The following is a 27,517-nucleotide window of genomic DNA, read 5'->3' as shown; positions in this document are numbered from 1 at the left end:
GCAATGCCAAGCTCATGGGTTTGATTCCCAGGAAAAGCAGTGTGTAAAGTAAATGAGATTTAAGTGTCTGCCAAATGCATAAATGTAAAATTTCTGCTCTAGAGAAGACATTTGTCATTATTCAGGTCAAGTCAGTTCAATTGCAGTGTCAATGTTACGAAACAAATGTTATCTAGCTGTAAAGCAGCTCTAAAGAAGACAGGTCATACAGGTTTGAAACGACATGAGAGTGAGTAAATAATGATAGGAATATTAACACAAGTACCTTAAAATCATTCTGGCTCTGGTGTTTTTCAGCCAGAACATTTGCTTTTAATGATTTTTATAAGCTCTATAAGTCAATGGAAGGAATATTACATAGTTTTCTATGACTACTGCCAATGCTTTTATGATAAAACATAAAATAGGCTTGACACAAAATAAACATCCTTAACTCCTCAGGTTGCCGATCCTCCAAGGGGGGACGTTCACCTTCATTACCCCGACCTTGGCTATCCTCGCCCTTCCCAAGTGGAGATGCCCAGGCACCAGTGCCACTCCTCACCTCAATGCCACAGATTCTGCAGCGCTCCTCGTTGATGGCGATGCGGTGTGGAAAGTCCGCATCCGTGAGGTAATGTAGGAAATGTAATTTCAAAGCTGATCAAAATAATTGCAGCGTTCACTTCGTGCTGGAGTTTGAAACAAGTGTGGCTGTTCTGAACTGTGAGTCATGTGTCAGAAGGAACTGTGAGTCACCAGCGACCGACAGACGATAATGATCCACTTTGTGCTCAAATTATACAGGGTGATCTCATTCGTATGCATATGGAAAGTGCAAACGTACATTTTTGTGAGTTTTAGAGACTTGCATATCTTCACGAAGCCTGGTCCGAAATGAAATTGCTGGAATCTTTATGAGCAAGTTTAATCCTCAACGATACTCTCATTGAACTTCTACATTTATGCATTGGTGGATGCTTTTGTCATCAATTTAGGCATACGCTGTTGATTTTAGAACAGAAAATATGTTACTGTTAAAAAAAAAAATTTTTTATTTACCTTGTTTAATGAATAAAACTGAAACATTTTCATGCATTTTCTCAGAACATTCTGACCTCTTCTTGTCTTTTCGTAGATCCAGGGGGCCATTCTAGTGGCCTCAATGCTTCAGCTTGTTCTGGGCATACGCTGTTGATTTATGTACACAGTAGAGTGAAAAAATTGTGACGTCATTAAACATATTGATTTAATTTACAGTAAATACAATCAAATTCATAAAAAGGATTCATAAATGTTTCCACGTCTCTAAAGATGTTTATATGTAGAACAGTTTGTTTTAGAATTTCGTAGATCCAGGGGGCCATTCTAGTGGCCTCAATGCTTCAGCTTGTTCTGGGCCTGTCGGGTCTTGTGGGACTAGTGCTGAGGTTCATCGGGCCGGTGGCTATTGCTCCCACCATCAACCTCATCGGACTGTCGCTCTTCATCCAGGCGGGGCAGAAGTCAGGAGCCCACTGGGGAATTGCAGCTTTGTGAGTTACTGTTACGAGTCCATACAATAATTTGTATTTCTGGTTGTGTAGGTCTTCTGCAGACTATGCAATGCAAGGACCCTTTAAAAACAAAACGTCCCTCAGGGTTGAGTGTTTATCTGTAGAGATGAATCCTCTTTACTGTTTTCATTTACATGATAATACATCGCTCAGATCCTTTGCTGAAAAATGTTGTTCATTACTCATCCTCAAGCATTCCTAAGAGAATACATTAATGTTGATAAGCTTTAAGTGTCTCGCCCCTCAGACCCTCCCTGTCCACGTGCCTCTGAGTAAACAAAGGTTTAAGGCACATATGTGTGTCAGAGACTCATTAGGACTCATAGTAAACGTCTCATTCTAAGCCGTGTAAATTAGATTCAGGTTGTGGCTCCTAGCAGAATTAACTAATGTACGAGAGAAGAGATGCTAAAAAAAAAGGAGGGAAAAAAGTGATTTTTTTTATTTTAAAGTTAAAGTTATTTAATTATAAAAGCAGATGCTATTTATGAGGATTTTAAATGGAATATCACTTTAAAACCAATCCTTAGTCATAATCCTATTCCTCATTCTAGTCCAGTCCTTAATCTGATCCTCACTAATCTTAAACCTCTACTACATCATATACAGAGTGGAACCCTTTGTTGCTGAAATTAATCAGAAAAATTCAATCAAATTATATGCGTTTTTAAAATATGCCTTGGTTACAATCAGTTTGTAAGTTATTTACATTTTGTTCTTTATGGTAAGATTACATTTAAGACGGTTCAACGAGGCAGATACTGGGAAAGAATTAGATTTTTCTTTGCTAAATCTACAAAACAGATAAAATAATAGATTAAAATAACTATGATCAGAATTAATTTTAAAAGGAAATACGACATTCTAATTTATTGAGATGCACCTGTATATATATATATATATAGTATATATGCTTTGCGAAAGTATTCATACCCCTTCATTTTTTTTCACGTTTTGTTATGTTGCTGCCTTATGTTAAACTGCTTTAAAGGGCACCTATTATGCCCCTTTTTACAAGAAGAAATATTGGTCTTGGGTGTCCCCAAAATGTGTCTGTGAAGTTTCAGCTCAAAATACCCTACAGATCATTTATTATAACATGTATAAAATGTCATTTTTGGGGCCTGTCTAAAAAAAGAGCTGTTTTGGGGTGTGTCACTTTAAATGCAAATGAGCGGAATATTCCCACCCCATCTTCAGAAGAGGGCGTAGCATTTACATCTCTGCCTTGCATACCTACATCAATAAACAGCTAGAAGTAAGATGTCTGAGAGCGAGAGAACCGGTGTTCAGCCACACATATGGGAAGCCAAACAAACCGAAAGTTGTACGAAACAGCGCAATGTTACAGAGCTCGCGTCGCGCTGACCTGCCATTGGCAGCCGCGTGACCGACTCGACAGCGCGGTGCGAGCTAATCTCACTAGCACAGCGCTGATCAATTAAAATACTTCGATAACGTACGCAGACAAACAAGGTTAAAAAGTTAGTCAAGCACTATAACGACATGATATTCACAAAGCAGTCTGGAGTGAAATGGCGATTTGCTCAGAAATCATAAAATAAATTGTATGACACTCACTTCTTCTGCAGGTGAAGCTGGATCACGAACGGTTGTTACTGATCCATCTTTCAGGAACAACTTTTTAGCAAAACCTGCCTTGAATTGTCCCTCGTTCAGAAAGCAGTCTGGAGTAAAATGATTTGCACAAACAAACGCATTTAGGTAGATCGGGGGCGCATTCCCTTCAAAACAAAAGTAATCCACTGTGTCTTCAGCGGCTGAGATGTCGGGAGTAAATGACAACTGCTATGTTCATTATTACATCCAACAACAAAGCACCTCAATCGCTTAGGAGACATTCTTGTCTACATCTGCTCCAGAGGTGAAACAATGGCGGACTGATGACAGCTCACTCAGAGCAGGTCTGTGATAAAACGCCAGTGTCAAAACCAGGTTTTTAACATCTTTGCAAATTTATTAAAAATAAAAAACTTAAATGATTTCATTGCATAAGTATACCTGCCCTTATTTGGGACAGTTGAAATTTAGCTTAGGAGCATTCATATTGCTTGTAGATGTTACTACACTTCGAGTGAAGTTAACCTGTGGCAAATTCAATTGAATGAGTTAGATTTGAAAAGGCACACATGGTTTAATAAAAGATTTAACAGCTGAAAATACATATCAGATCAAAAACCAAGCCCTGAGGTCAAAAACTGCCTTTAGAGCTCAGAAACAGGATTGCAGAGTTCAGAAAAAAGTCTGCTGAATTGAAGGTTCACAGAAGCATGTAGTCTCCATTACCCTTAATGGAAGAAGTTTGAAACAACCAGGATTCTTCATAGAGCTAGCCTCCTGGCCAAACTGAGCAATTGATGGAGAAGTGCTTTGGTTAGAGTGGTGACCAAGAAGCTGATGGTCACTCTAGTTGAGCTCCATGACCATATGTGGAGATGGGAGAAACTTACAGAAGGACAAACATCACTGCAACACTCCACCGATCTGGGCTTTATGGTGGTGTGGCAAGACTCAGTCCTCTCCTCAGTGAAGACACATGAAAGCAAAAAGCAAAAAAGCACATAAAGGACCCTCAGGCAGTTAGAAACAAGATTCTCTAGTCTGATGGACCTCAATTCCAAGCACTGAAACCAGGCACTGCTCATCACCTGCAGAGTATAGAGAACTATGTCAATGTCCTTGAGTGGCCCAGCCAGAGTCTGGGCTTGAACCCAATCAAATATTTCTGGAGAAACCTGAAAATGTGCATCTGCCCCCATCCAACCTGACAGAGCTTAAGAGGTGAAGAGGTGAGGTGAAGAATGGCAGATAATTGCCAAATGCAGATGTTCAAAGCTTGTTGCATCATACCCCAAAATACTTGAGGCTGTAAAGGTGCTTCAACTTAGTACTGAGTTTTTGCTTTGTCATTATGGTGGATGGAGTGTAGATTGATGTGGAGAAAAAAAGTCATTTAAAGCAGTTTAACATAAGGCAGCAACATAACAAAATGTGAAAAAAATTAAGGGGTATGAATACTTTCGCGAGGCACTGTATATACCGTAAATATATTATTACTTTTATATCACACATACAGTTTTTGTCATCAAGTTGTGTGTATATTTTATACTGGGATATTTAGTTTTTTTTTGTCACCTATGGTATTGATTGATATTGGTGAGTTTATTAACATGAAGGATAATGTTAATTAAGTACAATTTATTTAAGTCTATAATGATGTCTTCTTTCTCCAGAACTGTTTGCCTGATCCTTCTCTTCTCACAGTATTTGAGCAAAGTTAACCTTCCTCTCATTGCTTATAAGGACAAGAAGTGGAAAGTCTTCCAGTACCCTCTCTTCAAACTCTTTTCTGTAAGTGTATTTTATTTGTATTATATTGTAATTATGTCTGTATAATGTAATTGCGTAGGTATATCTACTGTGGCAACCAAAGGTCTGAGACCACTAGAGAAAATGAGTTCAGTGTTGCTTTTCAAATTGTCATTACAAGTGATATAATAACATAACAATTTGAGTGAAAAAAAAATAAATTAAAATGTACATTTCTTAATATTGGGTATGTCCTCATTTTACTTTAGTGACTGCATGGCTCATGTTTTTGAGTCCTTCAGTAAAATCAGTGACATAGAAATAGTGCAGAAACTTTCTTACTCAAAAATATCTTATTCATTTTATTCTTTATCTTTTTATAGATTAAAATGTTTTGAAAACTTAATTTCCAGGATTAAATAGGATTTTAAAACAAAGTGCCAATGTGATTTTGACTGAGGTGTCAAACCTAATTGTCAGGATCGCTAAAATGGATTTGTTTAAGTCATCAATAGAAATAAACATATGGAACAGTTAACAATATTATGCTAAACATTGATATACATATGATGCATTTGCAAAGTTTCCACCATAGTCTGTAAACTAGTCACCACTGATTACAGAGAAGATATGTGATGTAATCTGTCAAATGGGGGTTCTGTAGTACTCTTGTCTAAAATACACTCTGTGAAGATCTTGCCAAAAGACTTGTGGGAAGGGTTAAACTGAAAATAATAGATTCAAGTCTTGTTGGCTTGAAGTGTTGGCAAAAAATCGAGAAATGCCCCAGGCCTAATGCTTTGCTTGTCACATTTTACATGCAACAGATAACAAAAAAATTGCTAGCATTGTTAACCTGAGCAACTGACATTAATTGGCATGAAAGTAAGCCAATAAATCCAGCCTGTAAAGGCTAACCATTAAAAAGGAGAAAGAGAAAAGATATGATTGTGTAATACAAAGAGATAGAAAGCTGAAAGTTTATGTATGTTGTGTTTAATGTACAGGCTTTATTTGGGATGTGTGGAGCCTGGCTGGTGTGCTTCCTGCTGACATATTTCAATGCCCTGCCCTCATCTCCGAATGAGTACGGCTACATGGCCAGGACGGACATCAATCTTGATGCAGTAAAAAGTGCTGCATGGTTCTACGTGCCTTATCCAGGTGAACCTACCATAAACTATACAGCATTTAACAAGGTTTTTTTTTTTTGTTGCAACCCTGCAGTTTTCTTTTTTAATTGCAATTGCAATGCAAAGATTATGTTTTACCCATGTTTCAGACCCATAATATAACACTTTTTGAACTTTAAAAATATGTATTATATTATTATATTGTGTTGCATATATTTCTCATTATATACATATATATATATACGTATGTAGAAATAATCACTTTCAACATTGAAGATGTTGAGATGACAAATGCTTGAGATGACAAAAAAAGGCAATAGGTAATATTTTATATTGTTCCCCCATTAAGTGTGAAAATATTACTTAATTTTGTTTTCCTGGAATTTTACAAAAACATTTTCCAAAAATGTTTTTATCACAGAATTCTATCCGACAAAAACAAGTTGCGATGTGTTGGAAATGAGATTTCAAATATATTTTTAAAGAGTTTATTGTCTAAAATCCACAGGGCCAAAAATTCCCATAGTTGAAAAAACATGCACATCTATTATCTCTTAACTATGAACATTACAGTGGAAATAATCAAATGAATCTTATCATAAATTAAAATACCAACAAAAAGACAAAACAGTTTGATGCAAAGATATATGGTTTCCCTGGAACTCATAAAAAAACATTTTGTCAACTGTCTGGCATTTATGAATAATACATGTCACATGAATGATTTTCATAATCAACAAACATGAACGTTAACTGTTTCAACAGTACTGTCACAGCTGTTTTCCAAGTGCTATTTGCCACCAAAAGACATGTCTGTTTAAAAAAGAATGAGCCATCTTGAATGGCATTGTTTCTTTCAGAATCCACAGATGAGAGATACGTTTGCTCCGAGGGCATTGGTGATAAAGTGACATGAATGGGGAAGATTTAACAACTGTCATTCACAGCGAACCATAGTTTGCTTTTGCTACCCATAAAGGTGTGGTGTATTAATGTCTCAGACATATGCAACAGTCAGGCTTATGATTCGTCACCCCTGTTTCAGCTTTCTGCCCAGTTTCAGCTCTGTTAAGAAATTAAGAAATGCTTTCAACACCCAATACCCCTCTGCTATGAATCAGTTTGCAAATAAAAGTATCTGAAACAGCTTAAAGGAGTCATCGGATGCCCATTTTCCACAAGTTGATATGATTCTTTAGGGTCTTAATGAAAAATCAATAACATACTTTGGTTAAAATTTCTCAATGGTAGTGTAAAACAACACAGTTTTTACCCTGTCAAAAACAGCTGTGTTCATAGCAAGCCGTTTCCTTGCATGTTGCTTTAAATGCTAATGATCTCTGCTGGCCCTGCCCCTCTTTTCCGTGGGATGACAAGCCGTTCTCTGAAAGACGGTAAACTTTAGCCGCATTCATCGAGAAACTTGCTAACTAGCACATTATTAGAAAAGCCGATTTGCAAAGATTCATTAAAAAACCTTTTACTCATTTCTGTAGGTGAAGCTGGATCACGAATGTTTCGCTCTAAGATAAACGCATTTAGGTAGATCGGGGACACATTCCCTTCAAAAACAAACATACCCCACTGTGTCTTCAGCGGCTCAGATGTCGGGAGTAAATGATGACTGCTATGTTCATTATTACATCCAACAACAAAACACTTCAGTCGCTTAGGAGTCATTCTTGTCTACATCTGCTCCGGCGTCGAAACAATGGCGGACTGATGACAGCTCACTCAGGGCGGGTCTGTGCTAAAACCAAAGACTGACGCCACTGTCAATCAACAATCATGGGAGGGGTCTGTGCAGAACTACATCATTCTGCCAAGAATCTGAGAACGGCTTGATATGAGAAAGGGGTTTGGATTTATCGAGATTAAAAAAAAAAAAAGCACTGGGTGGATTTTTATCACTATAGGGTGGTTGTGTACAAACACTGCCAACACACATTTTAGTTCAAACATCATGTAAACGTGAATTTTGCATCCGATGACCACTTTAAGGTTTCCAGCATTACTTTGCACAGCGTCCCATTTGACTTCTTTAGATAAAGCCCATAAGATGTACCGCCCGGAGGCTTCCATGTTGGGGAATGTGGTATTTTAATCTTCAAATAGCTGATTCAGGTTTGACTGCATCAGTGTCTGAATGTTACTGAGGAGAATTCATCGTTTCGCCTGACCCACTTAAATCCCTTGAGACATCTATGTGCTTCGGGCTGATATATGATAATAAAGAAGCATGGGCCTCACTTTACTGTGTGCATTTTACACTATATGCTCCTCTCAACCATCCACTTTGAACGATAGCAGATGTCTTTTGAAGCCATCCTTTGGCAATACATTGTTCTATTGAATAGTGTAGATTTTTTTTATTTGTAGTACGTTTGTTTTTTTAATGTTTTTAAAAGAACTGTTTTCTATTTTAATATATTTCAAAATGTAATTTATTCCTTTGATGGCAAAGCATCATTACTCCAGTCTTCAGTGTCACATGATCCGTCAGAAATCATTCTAATATGCTGACTTGGTGCTCAAGAAACGTTTATTATAATCAATGTTGAAAACAATTGTGCTGCTTCATATTTTTGTAGAAACCATGATACATTTTTTCAGGATTATTTAATGAATAGAAAGTTCAAAAGAACAGCATTTATTTGAAATATATAATATACAAGCACACTTTTTTGCATTTGTCAAATGGACCTTCTGACCTTTCATTCAATTTGGCTTTGACTAATTACTAATTTAACGGTCATTCACAGCCTTGAAAAACACACTTCCATATTACTCAGAAAGGCTGATTAAAATCTGGTATTTTAGGTATTTATTTGATTAAAATCTTGTACAATTTTGGATAGGAGTCAAAGTAAACATACCTCCGTGACACTATAACAAAAGAAAAACAAATCCAAAGGTTTCTTGAGTTTAAGTGGATTGAATAATGATTTTCCTAGTAACCTCATAAACGTGTAGTTATGTATTTAGTCTCAGCATGCCAGTATAAAAACTATCATAAAGTATAATAAGGAATATCTTACTGTTGCGAAGGAACTTCGCTCATTTCTTAACTCTTGCTTTTTTAGGACAGTGGGGTTTGCCGACTGTGAGTGTGTCGTCTGTACTGGGCATGATGGCTGGAGTACTGGCTTCAACAATGGAGTCCATTGGAGACTATTATGCGTGCGCTCGTCTCTCAGGAGCGCCTCCACCACCCACGCATTCTATTAACCGTGGCATTGCGGTGGAAGGCGTGGGCTGCATCTTGGCTGCCCTGTGTGGTACTGGTAATGGCACCACCTCCTAGAGTCAGAATATCGCCGCTCTGGGAATTACAAGGGTAGGATTTGTCTGTTTATTGATAATAATACATATAACTATCTTCATTGTTGTTGCCACCAATACCTTGTTCAAATTCAGTTCTGTTGTACATTTACAAAGCAAGTTATTTGTTATTTCAACACTTTTATGCTACTATTCACAAGATGGTCTGGCTGCAGACTTGCACTTGCACTCTCAGACTTGCACTCTCAGACACTTGCGCTTCCGCTAGTGACGTCACTTGCAGTTTTTTTTTTTTTTTTTTGTTCTATTTATTCTCCTCGCTGCTGAGGGGGATCGCGGTGCTGAGGAGATCGGACAGCAGGAACAAGCGGAGAGACCGCCGGTGGCTGCCCGAGGCGGTGGTGCTGGAACTATGGAAGATGAGGTAGGACGGAGAGCTCGCTGCCGCGCTCCTGGGTCGAGGAGGGATGGCTGCCGTCCGAGAGGGAGCGGAGGAGTCGGCCCCATTCGCCAGGAGGCCAGAGCCTGCTGCCATCCGCCATGATTGGGGAGGAGCAGGGAACGGGGGACTCGCTGCCGGCTGCCCTCAATAGGAGGAGCCATCGCCGTCCGCCAGGAGGCGGAGGAGCGGTGGGCCGTCCACCAACGATGTCCAGTACCATCGCATGGCACCGCGAGTGAGAGCCTCTCAGCCGGTTGAGGACCAAGCGGCAGTGTGTCCGGGAACCGGACCGATATCTATATTTTTTCTTTTCCTCTCTACCAACCAGGCCTGGACTTTATTTTGTGTTTTGTGTGCGGCAGTCGTCCGCGAGGGGCTGCCGCTTTACTTTCATTTTGTGTTTGTTTATTTTATTAAAATCTTAAATGTTCGCCGGTTCCCGCCTCCTTCTTCCCGACCTACGAACGTTGTTACAATGGCTTAATGTATTAAGATGCTATTAAGATATCAAATTCAATATACAGTTTATGAATATAATGAATATGTATGTAGTATTTCTTACCATACCGCAAAACGTGGCATAATGGACTAAGATGATAAAGACCAAACTCAATATGCTCCTCTTCATTAAATGAAATATACATAACTAATATGTACAGGCAAGCAGGTGAGCCCAGAATAAACGCAACATGCAAAGTTTCGTTGAGTCAACAACAAGACATATAGGCTACTGAATTGTCTTTATCATCCGTTATTATGCCACATTAAGCGTTTTGCTGTATGGGAGGACAAGTGAAAGTTTGCGCATTGTGTTCATGGCCATCTGCTTGCCTTGTAGTACATTAAATAATAACTATATATCGAATTTGATCTTTTAATTGCACTTAATGTATCTTAATGCATCAAGCCATATTAAGTGTTTATGTTTTTATACAGGAGGAAAATGCTTAATGAGAGACTTTGTGCATTGCGTTCATATTCTGCTGTTCTGTGGCCACGGATTTGCGTGTCATGTCTTTTTCTTGCAGGACCATGTACGTTATAGTAGACTAAATTAGTTTTAATCGTTTAATCACCACCACAGATTCTTGTCTCCATTGGCAACACGCACGATTTGTGTCGATTGCAAGTGACGTTGCAGGTAACGGAGAGTGCAAGTGACATTGTAATTTAGTTTCTTTCTACTGTTGTAAAATGTTGAGAGATTCAAACAAAAAGTAATCAATAAATAGAACAAAATAAAAAAGACTGCAAGTGACGTTGCAGGTAACGGAGAGTGCAAGTGACATTGTAATTTAGTTTCTTTCTACTGTTGTAAAATGTTGAGAGATTCAAACAAAAAGTAATCAATAAATAGAACAAAATAAAAAAGACTGCAAGTGATGTCACTTGCGGAAGCGCAAGTGTCTGAGAGTGCAAGTCTGAGAATGCAAGTCTGCAGCCAGACCCTTCTCACTATTCAACTAAAACTTTGACTCTCCTGAAGTCTCACTTAAGTACACCACAAGTCAAAAGTTTGGCATTATTTTCTTTTTGAAAGAATTCTCTTATCCTCACCAAAACTCCATTAATTTGATCACAAATATAAAACACATATAAAATTTAAAATAATATATATTAAATAAATGTATAATTAATTGTTGTGACAGCAAAGCTAAATTGCTAATATGCTGATTTGATGCTCAAGAAACATTTATTAGTATTAGCATTACATGATAGAAGATGAAAAGAGAATGCTTTTTTTCAGCATAGATTAAACTGATCAAAAGTGACAGTAAAGACATTTATAATGTTACGAAAGATTTTTACTTTAAATGCTGTACTTTTCAACTTTCTGTTCATCAAATAATCCTGGAAAAAATTTATCACGGCTTCCACAAAAATGTTAATCAGCAAAAATATTATGTTTTGCTAATAAGAACCATTATTAACACTTGAGCAGCAAATAAGCATATTATAATGATTTCTGAAGGATCATGTGACACTGAAGACTGCAGTAATAGCTGCTGAAAATTCAGCTTTGCATCACAGGAATAAATTACATTTTAAAATATATTATATAATAAAAATAAAGAATACTTCTATTAAATTGTAATATTATTTTCACAATATTCCTGTCCTTGCATTTTCATAAAGTAATTTCAACTTTGATGAGATCTCTTACACCAAATACACAAAATAATGATCTTTAAAATAGCATCATATGACCCCTTTAAGAGACTTATTTCAAAAACATAAAAATGAATTTTTTTCTTGGCTGGTAGTGTAGTAGTCATCCATACTGCATCTCTAGGAGAGCTGGGTAGTAACTGATTACATGTAATCTGGATTACATAATCAGATTCCAAAAATTAAGTACTTGTAATTAGATTACATTTTAAAATACTCGTAATCAGACTACAGTTACTTTTTACTGATTACATGATTACATATTATTCACACAATAGCAATAAATTATTCATAATTTATTAATTCTCCCTAATTCCTCTTTTTCATTTTTTAAATGTTCCTTTCTAAAATAGCCTACTGGTTGTTTACACTCCGAAAATCTTCCAGTTTTGTGGACATTAACACAGAAATCAGTCATTAGTCAGGTGGCTACACAGCATTTGACCAACGGATTTACAAAAATCATTTCAGGTTTAAGAAGCGTTTCAACATTGCATCATACTGATGAACACATTCATTTTTATTTGAATTATCACTCAGTAGGTTATTTAACTATGTGTTACTATGTCTTTGAAAGGCTTTTGTCTTTCAAACACATTAAAATGCACAAATTCACGATATTTCTGATGTACATGTAATGCAGAGATTCCCTTTTTTTTGTCCTCTGAATCTCTTTCACCTAATATATTTACTTAAAGTACGTTGAGATTTTAAAATAAATACTTTAATAATTAAGTATCACATTTGCATGTTCATGGCTCTCTGTTGGTTAATGGTCCCATGACATGCAGGTAAACAAATGAAATATTTTTTTAATAAGTGTTTGATTGATTTTAATAAGTGTTTGAAACTTCTACGTAACTTAATGTTTAATGCACTTCATGTTGTTAATGACAACGAATGGAATATAGTTTCTTAGTCTTGGTATTTTTATATCAGTATGGTATGAGATTACAGATAAAAATCTTTCTTTTACAGATAAAATGAGCCAAAAAAGAGGTTTAACTCAGACTGAAAAGTCAAAAAAAAAATTTTTAATGTTTTATTTTATTTTATTATTATTATTATTATTATTATAGTTAAACCTCTTTTTTGGCTCATTTTATCTGTAAAAGAAAACATGCCTAATAATTCTGCACACCTGAATATAAGGAGTTTTTCACTTCCAGCCTTCATGGACAATTATATATCACTTATAAATTATTAAATAGAAAATGAATAGTAGTTATTAAGATTGATGTGGTTTGGAATTGGTAAAATGTGCTTGGAAAAAAAACATGATCAGAATATCAACGTGCCTAATAATTATGCACGCGGTGTACAGTATTCATGCTTTATAGTCGCATTTAGTAGATTAGAGCTCAATGAAAATATAGTTTACGTTTTGTGACTATAAACAATCAAGCAGTTGAGATTTGCTGTATATTATGAGCTTTATGTGAGTATACAACATGCATGCAGATAAAGTTGGATATAGGCTACTTGTATCCAATTTAGCTGTGTGATTAATATATTTTACATTTTGCAACAATATAAATAATCATGCAGCCAAGATTTAACTGTATATATAATGCTATATAACATGTTTCCCAAAAGCACTGTTATCAAAGCAGTATGGAAAACATTTGTAAATGAATGAATACTGATCATTTGGAATTACATATATTCCAGATAACTAAAATCATAATGTTTCACTTAAGAAAAAAGAGAGAGAAGTAAAAGATAAATTAATTATAATTAATTCAGTTAAAAATGTTACTACTTTAAAGAATCTGCAAGTCATCCTGAAGATAACTTGTTCTGAAGTTCAGGCTATTTGGGATCTTAACATTGAGTGTTGCCTTCTCAAACATCAATGACTATTTGTACCTTTTGTGATCGTTCCTGTGCATGACTCTTGAGCAATGAAGGTGTCCACTGTTCTCAAAAATCCTCCAGGTCCTGTAAATTCTTCTGGTTTCTCAGCGTCCTCTGCACTTTTGAACTCTTACCCATTTAGGACAATTGAGGGACTCATCCACATCTATTACGAGCAGCTTCAATCCATCATTGATGCTTGAGGAAGCAACACATGACATTAATGTCATTTTTTGAGGAATGTTTAAACATCCATTATGTAACGTCTTCAGGGAAGTGCTCTTTCCAAAAGGTCTTATTTTAAATACTTTCTCTCTGTCTTTAAATATTATTATTATATTAAACATGCTAAGTTGTGTTTTATATCTGTCTCCATTTCATGTGAATGGAAATTACATTCCCTGCATGTTCAGAAATGTTTTTTTGGTTGTTTGGTTTGGGTTTCATCACAGTGTTTTGGATGACTTATCTTTTGATGTTGCCAGGTTGGCAGCAGATTGGTACTTCAGACCGCCGGGCTTCTTATGATCATCTTGGGACTCTTTGGTAAATTCAGCTCAGTCTTTATAACTATTCCAGACCCGGTCATTGGTGGAATGTTCCTCGTCATGTTTGGGATGGTAGCAGCAGTGGGAATTTCCAATCTTCAGGTACACCTGATAGTCGTCATGCATTTTTATTTCATTTTTCATTTCATTATTTTGAAATTGCAAGTCAGGGTGACTTCATCTAAATAAATAAATACTATGGGTCATCATCTCATTCATATTTCATTGTATGTTTCTGTTTTCCTTGCAGTATGTGGATTTGAACTCCTCCAGGAATCTCTTGATTCTCGGTTTCTCAACCTTCAGTGGTCTTGTGCTCCCAACCTGGTTTCACTCGAACCCAGGCATGATCAACACAGGTGAATATAACATATACAACACATACAAATTTACAGCAGCATTTAACCCATCAGCAATAGGTATATAAAGAAGTGGTATTAGTCAGCAACAGCAAAAGTTAAAACTACAGGCAACTTGTAGATCTCATTATAAAAACCCAGGATATGAGTATTCAGCGTCTGTTCTGTTTTAGATAGACTGCTGGTGTATAATCCTTGAACACATGGGTACCCTGTAGTATGGCCAAAAAGATCAAAAGAAACCAAACCTGGACAGCAGACAAGAGTTTGCTCGTGATGTTAACCTGATCTTGCGCAAAAACTCTAGGCATTCACACAAAAATTAGTAGTTTTTTTATCAAATCTTGATTGCTTTGATATAAATTTTATTTGATATAAATAGTTTTTTTCTGAATCTCATACTTGTCTGTCACAGGACCAAGACAAGACTGTTAAATAACTTCTAATGGGACTGCATTTTATTTTTTTATGTAGTTTCTGCATTTAGCTGTCATGAACTTTTAATTAACTGTACATTTTATTCATTAAATTGTTAAACAATAACTCCATAAACAATTAAAATAATAGTGTGTGGGTCGTTTTCTTTTTGATTTTTTTCATGTTTTAAATCATTTCAAATATCAGTATTCAACGTTTTATGTTTAATATATCCAAACATTATTTATGCATTTGTAATTGCAGGGTAACTGCATTCATGTCTTGCATTAAACAAAATACATGTGTGTAAATTTTACATGCGTGTAAAATCTAAATGCCACTTCAGATGTAGCTTCTGTGTTGATTTAATTTGCTTGGTAAGACTTGGTAACAGCCCAATGTCTTATTATTCTAATTCCCTGATTAAATGTAAGAATTTGACTCAAAAGATAATGGACACTTTTAGAAAAAATGGCTTTATAAAGGTAAAAATGCCCATAAAATGCAAAAATCAGTTTAAACTTATTGGAAAAGATTAATTTCTATCAGTATGAACTGACCACCACACAGAATATGAAGAATATTAAAAACATTAGGAGTCAGCTGTCTTCGGCAGTCCTTAAGGTACCAGCACAATAACACACTCAGCAAAATATCATCTAATTATCGTTATCGATAAAATCCCATAAAATATCGAGATATAATTTTTTGTCAATATCGCACACCCCTAGTCGGCGCCCACATAAAGCACTGTTGCGCTATGGGCGTCCTGAGTTCAAATCCTGACTCGAGGACCTTTCCCGATCCCGCCCCCTCTCTCTCTCCCACTTCATTTCCTGTCTCATCTACACTGTCTTATAAAGGAAAAAAACGCCAAAAATAAATCTAAAAAGTAATAATAATAGTGTGTGTGTGTGTGTATAGAGAGAGAGTTCTTAAATAATTTTCAGTTTTTATAAATACATTTTTAAGTAATTATATTATTATATGTGTTTATATATAACTGTTATGAATCTGGTCCCTGCTGTTCCTCCCGCTCACCACCAATGGTCTCCCTCACCTTCTCACTCTGGACTCCATTTCCCATAACCCTCAGCCTTATTGACCAATTATCAGACAACACCTGTTTCCAATCAGGTGGACTATTTAAGCTGCACTATTTCATACTACCTCTCATAATTGCTGCATCCAAAAACTGAAAAATGCTGCCTTCGGAGGACGCATTCCAAGGTTGGAAGGCATCAAGGCACGTCCGAATTCAATGTTAGCTTCAGTTCCTGTTTCCTGAGATGCCTTCATCTGGCCGATTTTTGAAGACAGCATAGATGTATCCTTCGCTGCCTTTGATATCCCACAATCCTGTGCGTTCCATTCTGTGACAGTTAAGCTAAAAAATAAAGATGGCATCCGAAAGTTGCGGTCGGGGGTCAGTTTGTGTGTAAATGTATGTTTTTCATCAACGTCTTCCACTTTTGATGTTATTTTTAGCGATAAATTAATATTGCAGTAATTAAATATTCGCTTAGTTATCACCAATTATTGCTGTAGATCATTAAACCGTTACTCTGAAGTCTGTCCGAAATCAGTTTTGTGAGGTGCCTTTGTGCGCAAACGCTGCCTGCAAGTCATTGCCTGATAGGGCAGCGAGGCAACAAGTCAGCTGCCTAAGTTTTCAGATGCAGCCAGTGCTGTGTATTGTGTTGGCAACGTTATTCCTAGCCATCCTAGTTTCCGTGTTTTGCCTGTGTTTTCCTAGTTTTTTTGGTTTCCTTGCCTGTGTTTTGATAATTGGACTGTTTACCTGTTTTTTGTGATTGTTTGCTGCCTGTCCTGACCATTGCCTGTTATTGGATTACTCTTTTGTCTTTGCCTTGGATGATATGGTTCGCTGGTGTTCAACCAGCGAACCACATGACCACAACCAGTATGACCACACCTTGCTCTTAATAAAGCCTGCACTTTTCCCGCTCCAACGTTACAATTCATTTAATGATTTTTTCATAACTCAAAATATATATATATATATATATCGCAATGAAATTCGCTTGAGCAAAATCATTCTGAATTTCTTTATTTCATAGTCTATTGCTATTATATCTCTTCATTGTAAAAAAAAAATGCAGAACAAAAAATAACAGAACAAAAATATTAGAATAACAATTCCAGTCTGAACTATTTTGCTGTAAATTAGATGCAAATGTTGCTTCAGCAACTGAACAGGACAAGAAACAATAGTTGTTTGAGATATGCTATGTGGGAGGTCACTCGGTGCAAGTGGCACATCCCAAGCTTATCTACATTGGTAAAAAGCATTGTCTGGACTCCTGAGGTTAGGGCGACTTATCTGCCAATCCTCTTTACAAGTCTCCGTTTGACTCTGCTGTAATCTCCTCCCTTCACTTCAGTGCGACCCTCTCATGTAAAAACCAATAGACCTCCTTCGACATCCAGGCTAGTGCACCCTTTGGATGAACTTTGTCCTAATCTTATCCCAAGTTTTCTGTTAGCACTGCTTAAAACGAGGGGGCTTTTCCATCAACAAAAGTCCAGTAGTGCTTTTTCAGGGGCTCTTTTAAGCAGTTAATTGACAGGCTTTCAGGAATTAGAGTTTAAAGCTGACACATTGAACTCCTGACCAATGCTTGCTGTGTGGGTCTCGTCAGATGGACGTTAATTGGCCCTAGAACATCCACCCTCTTAAGACATAATCATAAGATATCTTATACCAAGAGTTTTTACGCCCACCCGTTGCCTTACATCTATATGCATGCGTTGGACATCTGTCACTGTCCGCCTGGTTCTTTGTGATCTAAATGGTTTTGTGTCTGTCAGCAGGCATAAAAGAGCTGGATCAGCTCATAATGATTCTCTTCACCACCCACATGTTCATTGGTGGATTCTTTGGGTTTGTTTTGGACAACACAATACCAGGTAAGTCATAAAAACGCATGACTGTTGGGCATGTTAATCTGCAGGGGCACGTTAAGATCAAAGTATACTTCACTTTTTTTTATGCGTTCACAAGGGACAGTGTACAGTGCGCATGATGCAAATTTCGTCATCAGAACAGTATGCGCGTATTGTACGCGCAGATGTCTGTATGTTAATGCACTGTGTGTGTATTGTCTGTCTCAGAAGATCAAAGTATCTGAGTTTCTTTTATCCTTACACGCACCACCCAATTTTTGTAACCGTACATGTGCATTGAATTTGTTTTGCACTAATCAGTTGTTCCACAAGGTGGCAACACTGTCCCGGGCCTTTGTTTCACAGTAGAAAACGAAACTAAAGTGACGGAACGACTGCAACAACAACAGATGGCCTCGTTGACAAGCGCTTGTGCCTAAGAGGGTATGAGACTGTGTCTGCATGGGTATGAGAGCACATGTCAACCGCCCGCGTTAATGGAGTATACTTTGAAAGACTATGCGTTCGACCGTACGCTTACGCTAGCGTACGTGTACAAAAACGATGTATACTTGGGGCTTCATGGTCAAAAGGTCTTTGTACGACTCGTTCCGACTCTTTGGAAGCCATATGAAAGTCGTTATTCAATATACATCTGTGAACATAACGGGAAATGCTAAGGAATACACACTCCTGAAGGTGCAGTATGTAAGATTGACAGCTAGCGGCTGAAATGGGTACTGTGGTCCAAATTCAAAATATTGAAGAGAATTGTCTCTCCTGCCCCCCCCCTCAGACTCAACACTCACGTGCGTTGCCAGATTGAGGACACTGGCAATGGAAGGTGACAAGCCTTACACTGTAAGGTAATGAGTTAAAGGGATAGCTTCTGCTAACTGTCATACGCAAGAGAGTGGTGTTCCAGTGGATGACGTAGGATGTATGCGTAGCGTAAGCTCTGGTGAGAAGTGACGAAAGCAGAAGTGCAGAGGAGAGACGTAGGCGTAGCGTAAGCTCTGGTAAGAAGTGATGAACACAGAAGTGCAGAGAGGAGAGAGCCAAACAAAACACCGGTCACAAATTAGAAGTACAAAATGAGGATTTGTAAAGGAAAAATGTCGATAAAAGCCAAGAGGAGCCAAAACTTCTCGTGAGACTAGCATATTCTCACCAGGGCTTACGATACGCCTACATCCTACATCATCTGCTGGAACGCCACTCTCGTGAACGAGCGTATGACAGTTAGCGAAAGGCTAGAAATTACAGTTTATTCGATTGTATTCGTCTGAAAGAAGAAAGTCATATACACCTAGGATGGCTTGAAGGTGAGTAAATCATGGGGTAATTGTAATTTTTGGGTGAACTATCTCTTTAATTTATCTGTTTTAATTAGCCTCCAGTCATGGAGTTTTTCAGATGGATGCCGAGGCTTTTTAGGTCAGGTAGAATCTGCGATCTCTGAAACAGTTCGTTTGCTGGCTTTCATGACTGCAGTATGCTATGCTTATGGGTGGAATCACAAAGACTAAAACAAAAACAGACATTTTTATTACATTTATTACATAAGGCACCTTAAAAAAAATAAGGTTCCAACAGGGTTTTTTTTTAATAGAAGCAATTTTGATTCCTCAAAGAACTTTCCAGTGATCAGTTCTTAAAAGAACTATTTCTTTTAAATGTGAAGAACAATGGAAAGGTTCCTTGGATGGTTCCTCATGAAACCATCAAAGCCAATAAAACGCCTTTAATTTTTAAAAGTGCATATTACTTGGCTGAAATGTTTTTCAGTGAATGCATTTACTGGTCGCAAGATTTAAATATCTGCTTTGTCTTCTAGTTGTGTCAATGTAATGTTGGTATAGTTAATAAAAATCATGTTTTTTCTTAGGAACGGAAGAAGAAAGGAATATGGAGCTGGAGGAAGGCGGTTCATGAAGGCTCTCAAATACACGTCACCAGTCACTCCTGTTACAATCTGCCTTTCTGCACAAACTTTATTCAGAGGTTCAAACTGCTCCACTACCTCCCGTTTCTCCCGTCAGTTAAGTTACAGGAACTTGGAACGCATCTGTAGTGCCAGAGCTTCCTGTGACGACATTCCAGGCAAGAGGTTAGCAACATTCAAGCCCGGCTCCAGAGTTAAACTGATCAGAATAGCCACAGAATTGCTGCGATTTTTCATGGAAATCATTCAGCTTTACAAACTTCATTATGTAACCTATTGGTGAAGTTACACCATAAAATCAAAGTTACTTTATTACACATTACTTTTCTTCATACATTACTTTTTGTTCATGTCTTTCTTTCTTCGGTCGAAAAGAAAATAAGGTTTTTGAGGAAAACATTTCAGGATTTTTCTCCATATAGTGGACTTCAATGGTGGCCAACGGGTTGAAAGTCCAAATTGTAGTTTCAGTGCAGCTTCAAAGGGCTCTATCCCAGCTGAGGAATAAGGGTCTTATCTAGCGAAACGCATTTGTGGTTAAAAAGTATATAAATTTGTATTTTTCTTAGAAAATGACCGATCGTTTTTGCTAGATAAGACCCTTATTCCTCAGCTGGGATTGTGTAGAGAAACTGCAATTTGGACCTTCAACCCGCTGGCCACCATTGAAGTCCACTATATGGAGAAAAATCCTAAAATGTTTTCCGAAACGAAAATTTATTTTCGACTGAAGAAAGAAAGACATGAACATCTTGCATGACATGGGTGTGAGTTAATTATCAGGACATTTTTATTCTGGAAGTAAACTAATCCTTTAATTTATCGACAAATACAATTGAAAACCCTTTGGTTTCCATTTTGGCAAATCTAGGCAGCTTGTGTAATTTGTGTTCTTGAGCATGTAATCATGATGCCTGTACATCACTTTTCAGTGACGTACAGAGTCCCACGCTAAGATTTAGATTTCAAAAAGTTCATAATACTGATAATGAATCAAAGTGAACCCTTTTACGGAAGTGAAATCCAGTTGCGCTCGTTATTTGTAGCAGGTAAAATAACATGTCACCTCAGGGCTGCAGTGGATTTGCTCTATCCTGGGGCTCACAGGTACTGTTGCCATAAACCTTGCCGTTGTCTTGACAATCACTGCGCACATTTCATGATATTACCTATTTGTCATTGCATGCCAAATTATATTACACAATTATTTTTCTCAGTTTTACCTTTGCTGGTGTTTATATATGAAATATCTAAGCATTAATATCATTCATACTGTCTAACAATTTGATATTTGAGCTGAGCCGGGCCTGGTGCCATTTCAGTTCTGCTTTGTGACATTAATTAAATTCAGTAAACTGAATAAAGAAATGTACCACTATACAAGAAATGTCATGTCAGTTCTGTGAGAACTGCATGAGGCATCTGAAATCCATAACACATTCCAATTTAGAATTTTTTTTATCCTGATTAATATTTACATAATTATAGCCATGTGAATCCATTTTTAGATGCATTTTATATTAGAGTTGTGATTTTGTGCACAATATTGAAGTAATATAAATAATTCAATACATTTAAAAGTAGTTTTGTATTTTATGATTAATATATTTTTACATGTCTGTGCATATAAACAGACCTATCACATTGCAGCAGGATTCCTTTTATGCTACCTCTACAAAAATGATAAAATATCATTTAAAAACCCTTGCATAAGAGAGGACTATGATGCTGTCCTCAAATGCAAATGTGTCTATTATTTTGCACACTTGTGCATTTAAATGACTGCATGCCAAAAACATTTCCTTTCAATCTGAATTTATCGATCAAAGACAAGACCGCATATGAATAAAAACATCAATGTGTGTTCATCTTCCTTGAAACGGAGGATGTAGTTCATCTTTACATGTGTACCCAAATAAATGACTTGTCTTCCAGTTAAATTAGTTTTATATTTATTTGTTCAAATTTTATTGTATTTTTATTTATGTTTTTATGTTGGAAACTAATATTACTCCTTTTGAAAAATGCCTAAATTCAAATGCCTAAATCCAATTTTGTTTTAGTTCTTAATATTATCATCTTTTGTGTTCTACACAGGTTTAGAATGACATGGGTGTGAGTAAATAATGACAGAATTTACATTTTTTGGGGTGAACTGTCACTTTCTCTCTAGAAATTAGAACTAGAGGGTAATAAACTGCAACCTTAAAGCATTTTAGATAAGTGAATGAATGCTGGTCACTTATGCATCTGAACTCCTCGGCACCACAATATTTAGTTCACCTACCTAAGAGCCATCTTTATTCTTTGATATAGGGCAGTTGCGTCAAAGTATCAGTAAACAGACAGACAGAGTTCATTTCATGACATTTCAGTTGTGCCAAATGAAATTACGGTACTGCCAGTTCTCATTCCCTTTTCAAAGGAATTCATGCAACAACATTTGTTTAAAATGCCTATGGGAATCCCCCCGGTGCTGTCTGAGGCCACGCTTGACTAAACAACTAAAACAAGCAACAAATTTTCAGTCACCCTCAATTAATCACAAATGTCTCATTTGCCGTCTATAAAATTGGATGGAATGAGTTTAGTTTTATTGTACGTTTGATTTTTTTTTTTTTATAACACAAGTTAGTTTTAGTTGCATTATAAGGCAAAAAAATAACTTCTAGTCTCTGAAACAACCATACGTGAAAGGCAGGCCACATCCGGAGCCAATGTCTAATCAACGTGTGTGTGCATGAATACAAATTTTGTCAGTCAAATATTTAAGTATTGCGTGCCATTCGGCTTCCCTTTTCACGCACGTAAACACACATTCTGCTGAAATTCTTATGAATAGCCTCCGATTCCAGGCAAAAAAATTACATAAACCTATTAAAAACAGTTAATATGGGACCTGGATAAAAACTGGCTTCTGCTCTTTCAGCTCATTCACTCATGTGGCCTCTCAGCTGATATCAGTTGGCCCGACTGGGGACGTCATCTGCATTACTGACTTGATCAGGATATGGGCCTTCTTGGAATAGATGTAGAGAAAATGCTCAAATGAAAATCATATTAGCAATGGAATGCTTTCTCTTAATGAATCCAGCCCTGTTTTGTAGAGGATCCACCCTGTCATTTATACCCTGAGTTATAAAGCATATATATATAAAACTAATATATAATATTAATTTATTTTGTTATTTTATTTTTATGGATGATCCTTGTAGCAGAAAATATAAAAAGGTCCCAAAAAGTACAATTACTCAGAATAACCTTCAATTTTCTTTATCTTGTTTATTTTATTGTTATTTTTGTATTCACCAGGGAGTTAATAACACATACACTGTCTGAATTAAAGTCAAAAAATCTAAATAAAATTATTAATCTTTTGATATATTTATTACAAAACTGTTGTAAACTGCATTTTTTTCCTTTTGCTTTTTGTAATTTTCTTCTGTTCAATAATGTTTTTCTTAATTTATTTTTTGTTTTTTTTATAGATATTTTATTTCATTTTTTAATATTTAAAAAGAGTGTGTGTGTGTGTGTGTGTTGTGTGTATGTGGTGTATATATATAGAAATATATGGAAATTTGGATATATATATATATATATTTCCAGTTAATTACTTTTTCTTTGAAATTGTTTGTGAAATTTTGCAATTTCTGGGTGAAATTTGTTTCTACAGTATTTTTTTTTCTGAACAGTTTACTATATTTTTAATAGTTTAACAATCCACCAACCACACTGACTTTATCCAACCTTAGGTCAACTAAAGACCACAGGGGTCTCGAGATGCATTTTCCAAAGTTTAAATATTAATCTACATCTGTAGTTCATGACACCTCTAGTTATAATGCAACAAGACTTAAGTGTGGAAAGTAGTTTGACTATCTAGGTTACACCTGTTGTGTTCACTCTTAAAGGGAAGCCAGTGCGGTATAATTTGACTCTCAGGAGGACTGGCATAAATCTAACAGCATTACAACTCCGCTTCCTAATCTGAGTTGGATTGCTAGGATTGGATTACATTAACAGATGTATAGACTGACTAAGCAACAAATTGCCTGCTAGGCCTTGACCATTGTGTATTAGTGAAAGTCTCTCCCCACCTGCCAAGAGGTTTACAGGTCCAGTAGAAGATTGGCACCCCTTCTTTGAATGTTTCACTTTTATCACTTAATTAGGGATGGTTCAGCCAAAAATTTAAATTGTCATTTATTACTCACTCTCATGTCATTCCAAACCTGTATGACTTTTTAAGTTCTCTCATAAAACATGAAAGGAGCTACATTGTTGCGACTCTTGCCTTGTACCTGTTCCAATAAGTCCCTTGATCCAGCTTTAGCCAAAGGTACATCATATTGAATTATCACCAGAGGACCAAACGGCCACCAGCTGGTGCTTGTGTCCTGAAATGGGGCAGTGCGTTTGGCACCTATTCAGCCAGTGAAGTGATCCAGTTGAGAGTCGAACACCACAGTTGCCCCATTCCAGTAGCTTTACAAGATGTTGACACTTAGTGCAGTGATTTTCAACCAGGGCTATGTAAGCAGCTTCCAGGGGGTACATGGAAAGATTTCCATGTAATAAAGTACAGATATTATGACTTCATTTCAGTTATTATTATTATTGTTGTTGTTGTTGTTTTTGTTTTTTGCCAGGGTGTTAATAGCACATACATTGTCTTGTCCATGGTGCACACCTGTTGAACTATATCTGTTTCACCATGTTCTATTGGCTCAACTGAGGCCACTGCTTTATTTGGTGAGGGTAGAGCGTGTGTGTTCTGAATCTCTCAATTCAGTGTCATTTTGATTTAGTTAATCCTTCATTTTGTGGCTTTGGGTGCTGGCAGAGTAGTGTAGTGTAATTAAATCTGGAAGAAAAAAAAATCCATCACTTTTTATGAGATGTAATGTTTATACATGACTGTAAGTCTAGAGTTGCATGATTTGAATTAAAACTACTTTTTTTTTTCATTTTCTGAAGAAAATGAGAGCAGTGCCTGCATGCAAAGCTCGTTAGGGTGATTTGGGTTGTTGCTAGGGCATGGCTATATGGTTACTAAGGTGTTCTGAGTGATTTTTAATGTGATGCTAAATGCTATTTTTAAATTTAGATTGCCTTTGTGTCATCTAATACTCATTTAAAGTTAATTAAAAAACAATAATTATTGATATATTTATATTAATAATATATTTAATAACACTGTTAAATGTGAATCTTTAGAAAATCAAAATATGCATTTTTCCTACTGTACATTACAATGTTTATTATAGTAATAACATTAAACATAATATAATATAAAATAACTAATCACACGTTCTTCTGTAATTAATTGTGATTCATTGCATATTAATATATTTATATTTTCATAATTCCACATTGAATCTCCCTATTAATGTATAGAAACATAAAGATGGTGGTATATTTTAAATATGTGTTTAAGGGCATATATGCTTTAAATTAAATACGTCATTTAGTTTAACTTGATCATTAAAACTAAAACTGAAATAAAATGAATACAATTAAAAATGACAAAATTAAACAAAAACACTTTAACTAAAATTAAAATAAAATGGAAAAATGAAAACAATTCAAAATATTTATAAAAACTATAATAGTATCTCAATACTAATTTACACTGATGGCTAAATTAAAAAAATATATATATTGATTTTAGTACTTTAAGTTCTTATATATTTTAGTTAAATACTAAATAAAAATGTGGAAATTAATTTAAAAAATAGTATAACAAATAGTATAACATTTTAATATTGGCAATTTTTCGGCTGTTAACATGAAAATAATTATGGTCTTCACAACATGGCAGCGGCGGTGGCAGCAACAATAAAGTTACGCCTTCTTTCATTGCGTGAACATTTGGGCGGCGTTATGCAAATCTTCCCACATCGTGATGTAGACGTGGTGGCGTGTTTAAACGTGGCATTTTAGGGGAGCGTGGACGAGTCTTAACTTTTATAAAGAATATCTCTTTGGGTTTGAGACTTTAGTCTTTGCAACTTTAGGGATCTTATCTATTCACGAACAGCTTGTAACACTCCAAAGACAAAGGAAAACTTGAAATCGCATCATATGACCCCTTTAACAGTGCGCACAGCCTTTATAGTAGGTTGTAATTCGTTTTTATGGCACTTACTTACTACAAACAACCTGTAGGTAAATTCTGATAATCGCTTAAAGGAACACTCCGTTTTACCGTTTTCGAATCCATTCAGCCGATCTCCGGGTCTGGCGGTAATACTTTTAGCTGCAGCTTAGCATAGATCATTGAATCTGATTAGACCGTTAGCATCTCGCTCAAAAATGACCAAAGAGTTTCGATATTTTTCCTATTTAAAACTTGACTCTTCTGTAGTTACATCGTGAACTAATGAAAATGAAAAGTTGCGATTTTACCCATGGTAAATGAGCCTATTTTCAAAAATAGTGGAGTGTTCCTTTAACTAAACAATATTTCTAAGCTTGTAACAATACACAGTATAATAGCTGTATTAGCGTGTTTCATGTATTAATTTTTAAGTGATCCTGAAGACCCTAATTAGTTGCTTCAGGTGTGTTTGATTAGGGTTGGAGCTGAACTTTGCTGGACAGTCGATCGCCAGGAGCAGGGTTGGGCACCCCTGGTCTACACCACCCCAAATGTACTATCTGCCTGCTATAAGCCTATTCCTCTAGAGACAGAGTCATTAAAGTAGTTTATGATCAGTGGTTTATGCTGGTGCCATGCATTATGTGGTTAGGGAGGTCTTCACACAAATCAATTTGAGCACTTGTGATCACTTTTTTGGGATCATGCAAACCAAATTATACCAGCCGCACAACCAGTGTGTTTGAAAATGTAAACAATGTAAGGTACGGCAATAAGCCGGCACGAACCAAGAAAAACTGTTGGGGTTTTTTTTGGATTTGGATATTTCGTTTTATTGCTTAGAAATGTTATAAAGTGGCAAATTTTTGGACTCGTTGTGACCTCTTTTTCGAGGAAAGACGATGGGAATTATTCTAGGAGGTGACAGTGTTGCTGTTGTCGGTCGCTTATTTTGTATTTCTTGTCATGAATGAGGAGTATTGTTCTGACGGTTTCTCTGTTTTATGCCTCAAATCTAAGAATTTCTGTTCTTGACCCAATATTTGAAACAGAAACAGTGCACCAATTGACATGGCAAAGGCCCTGGGAGCAGACGGTTGGATATGGATTTTTATTTGGGTGGGTTCAAGCGATTAACTTCTCATGAAATGTCTCATAGATTGACGGGGAGCAGATTAGACCTTCTTGTGTTCTGTATCTGTCAGGTTTGGTTGTTCTGCTAGCAGTGCTGTGCATACCAGCTCTTGTCTTTCAGTGCTCTCCTCCTCTTTAGGAACACCCTGCTCCAGCCCTCCCAACATGTGGTATTGCTTATAGCAGTCAATTCTGGTGTATTACTGGGAACATGCAGTAGCTTAAGAGAGGCTTTGGTCTCATAAAATAGGGCCAGCATCTCCAAAAATACTTTCTTAATTTTTTTTTTCAAATAAAAGTCTCTCTCTCTCTCTCTCTATCTCTCTCACCCTCCCCTTCTCTCACTCCCTCTCAAC

At 36.5% G+C, this 27,517-nt stretch overlaps 1 pseudogene; it reads left to right on the top strand.

Moving 5' to 3' along the window:
* The window catches only part of LOC107753636 (solute carrier family 23 member 1-like), a 29,500-nt pseudogene extending 9,447 nt beyond the window's left edge, over nucleotides 1-20,053 (top strand).
* Nucleotides 20,054-27,517: the final 7,464 nt, after the last annotated feature.

This window comes from Sinocyclocheilus rhinocerous, unplaced genomic scaffold, assembly GCF_001515625.1.
Source record: "Sinocyclocheilus rhinocerous isolate Xijiao unplaced genomic scaffold, SAMN03320098_v1.1 scaffold200, whole genome shotgun sequence".
Taxonomy (NCBI): Eukaryota; Metazoa; Chordata; class Actinopteri; order Cypriniformes; family Cyprinidae; genus Sinocyclocheilus; species Sinocyclocheilus rhinocerous.
The sequence above is the reverse complement of the archived record's forward strand: the minus strand, read 5'-3'. Positions and strand labels throughout refer to the sequence as shown.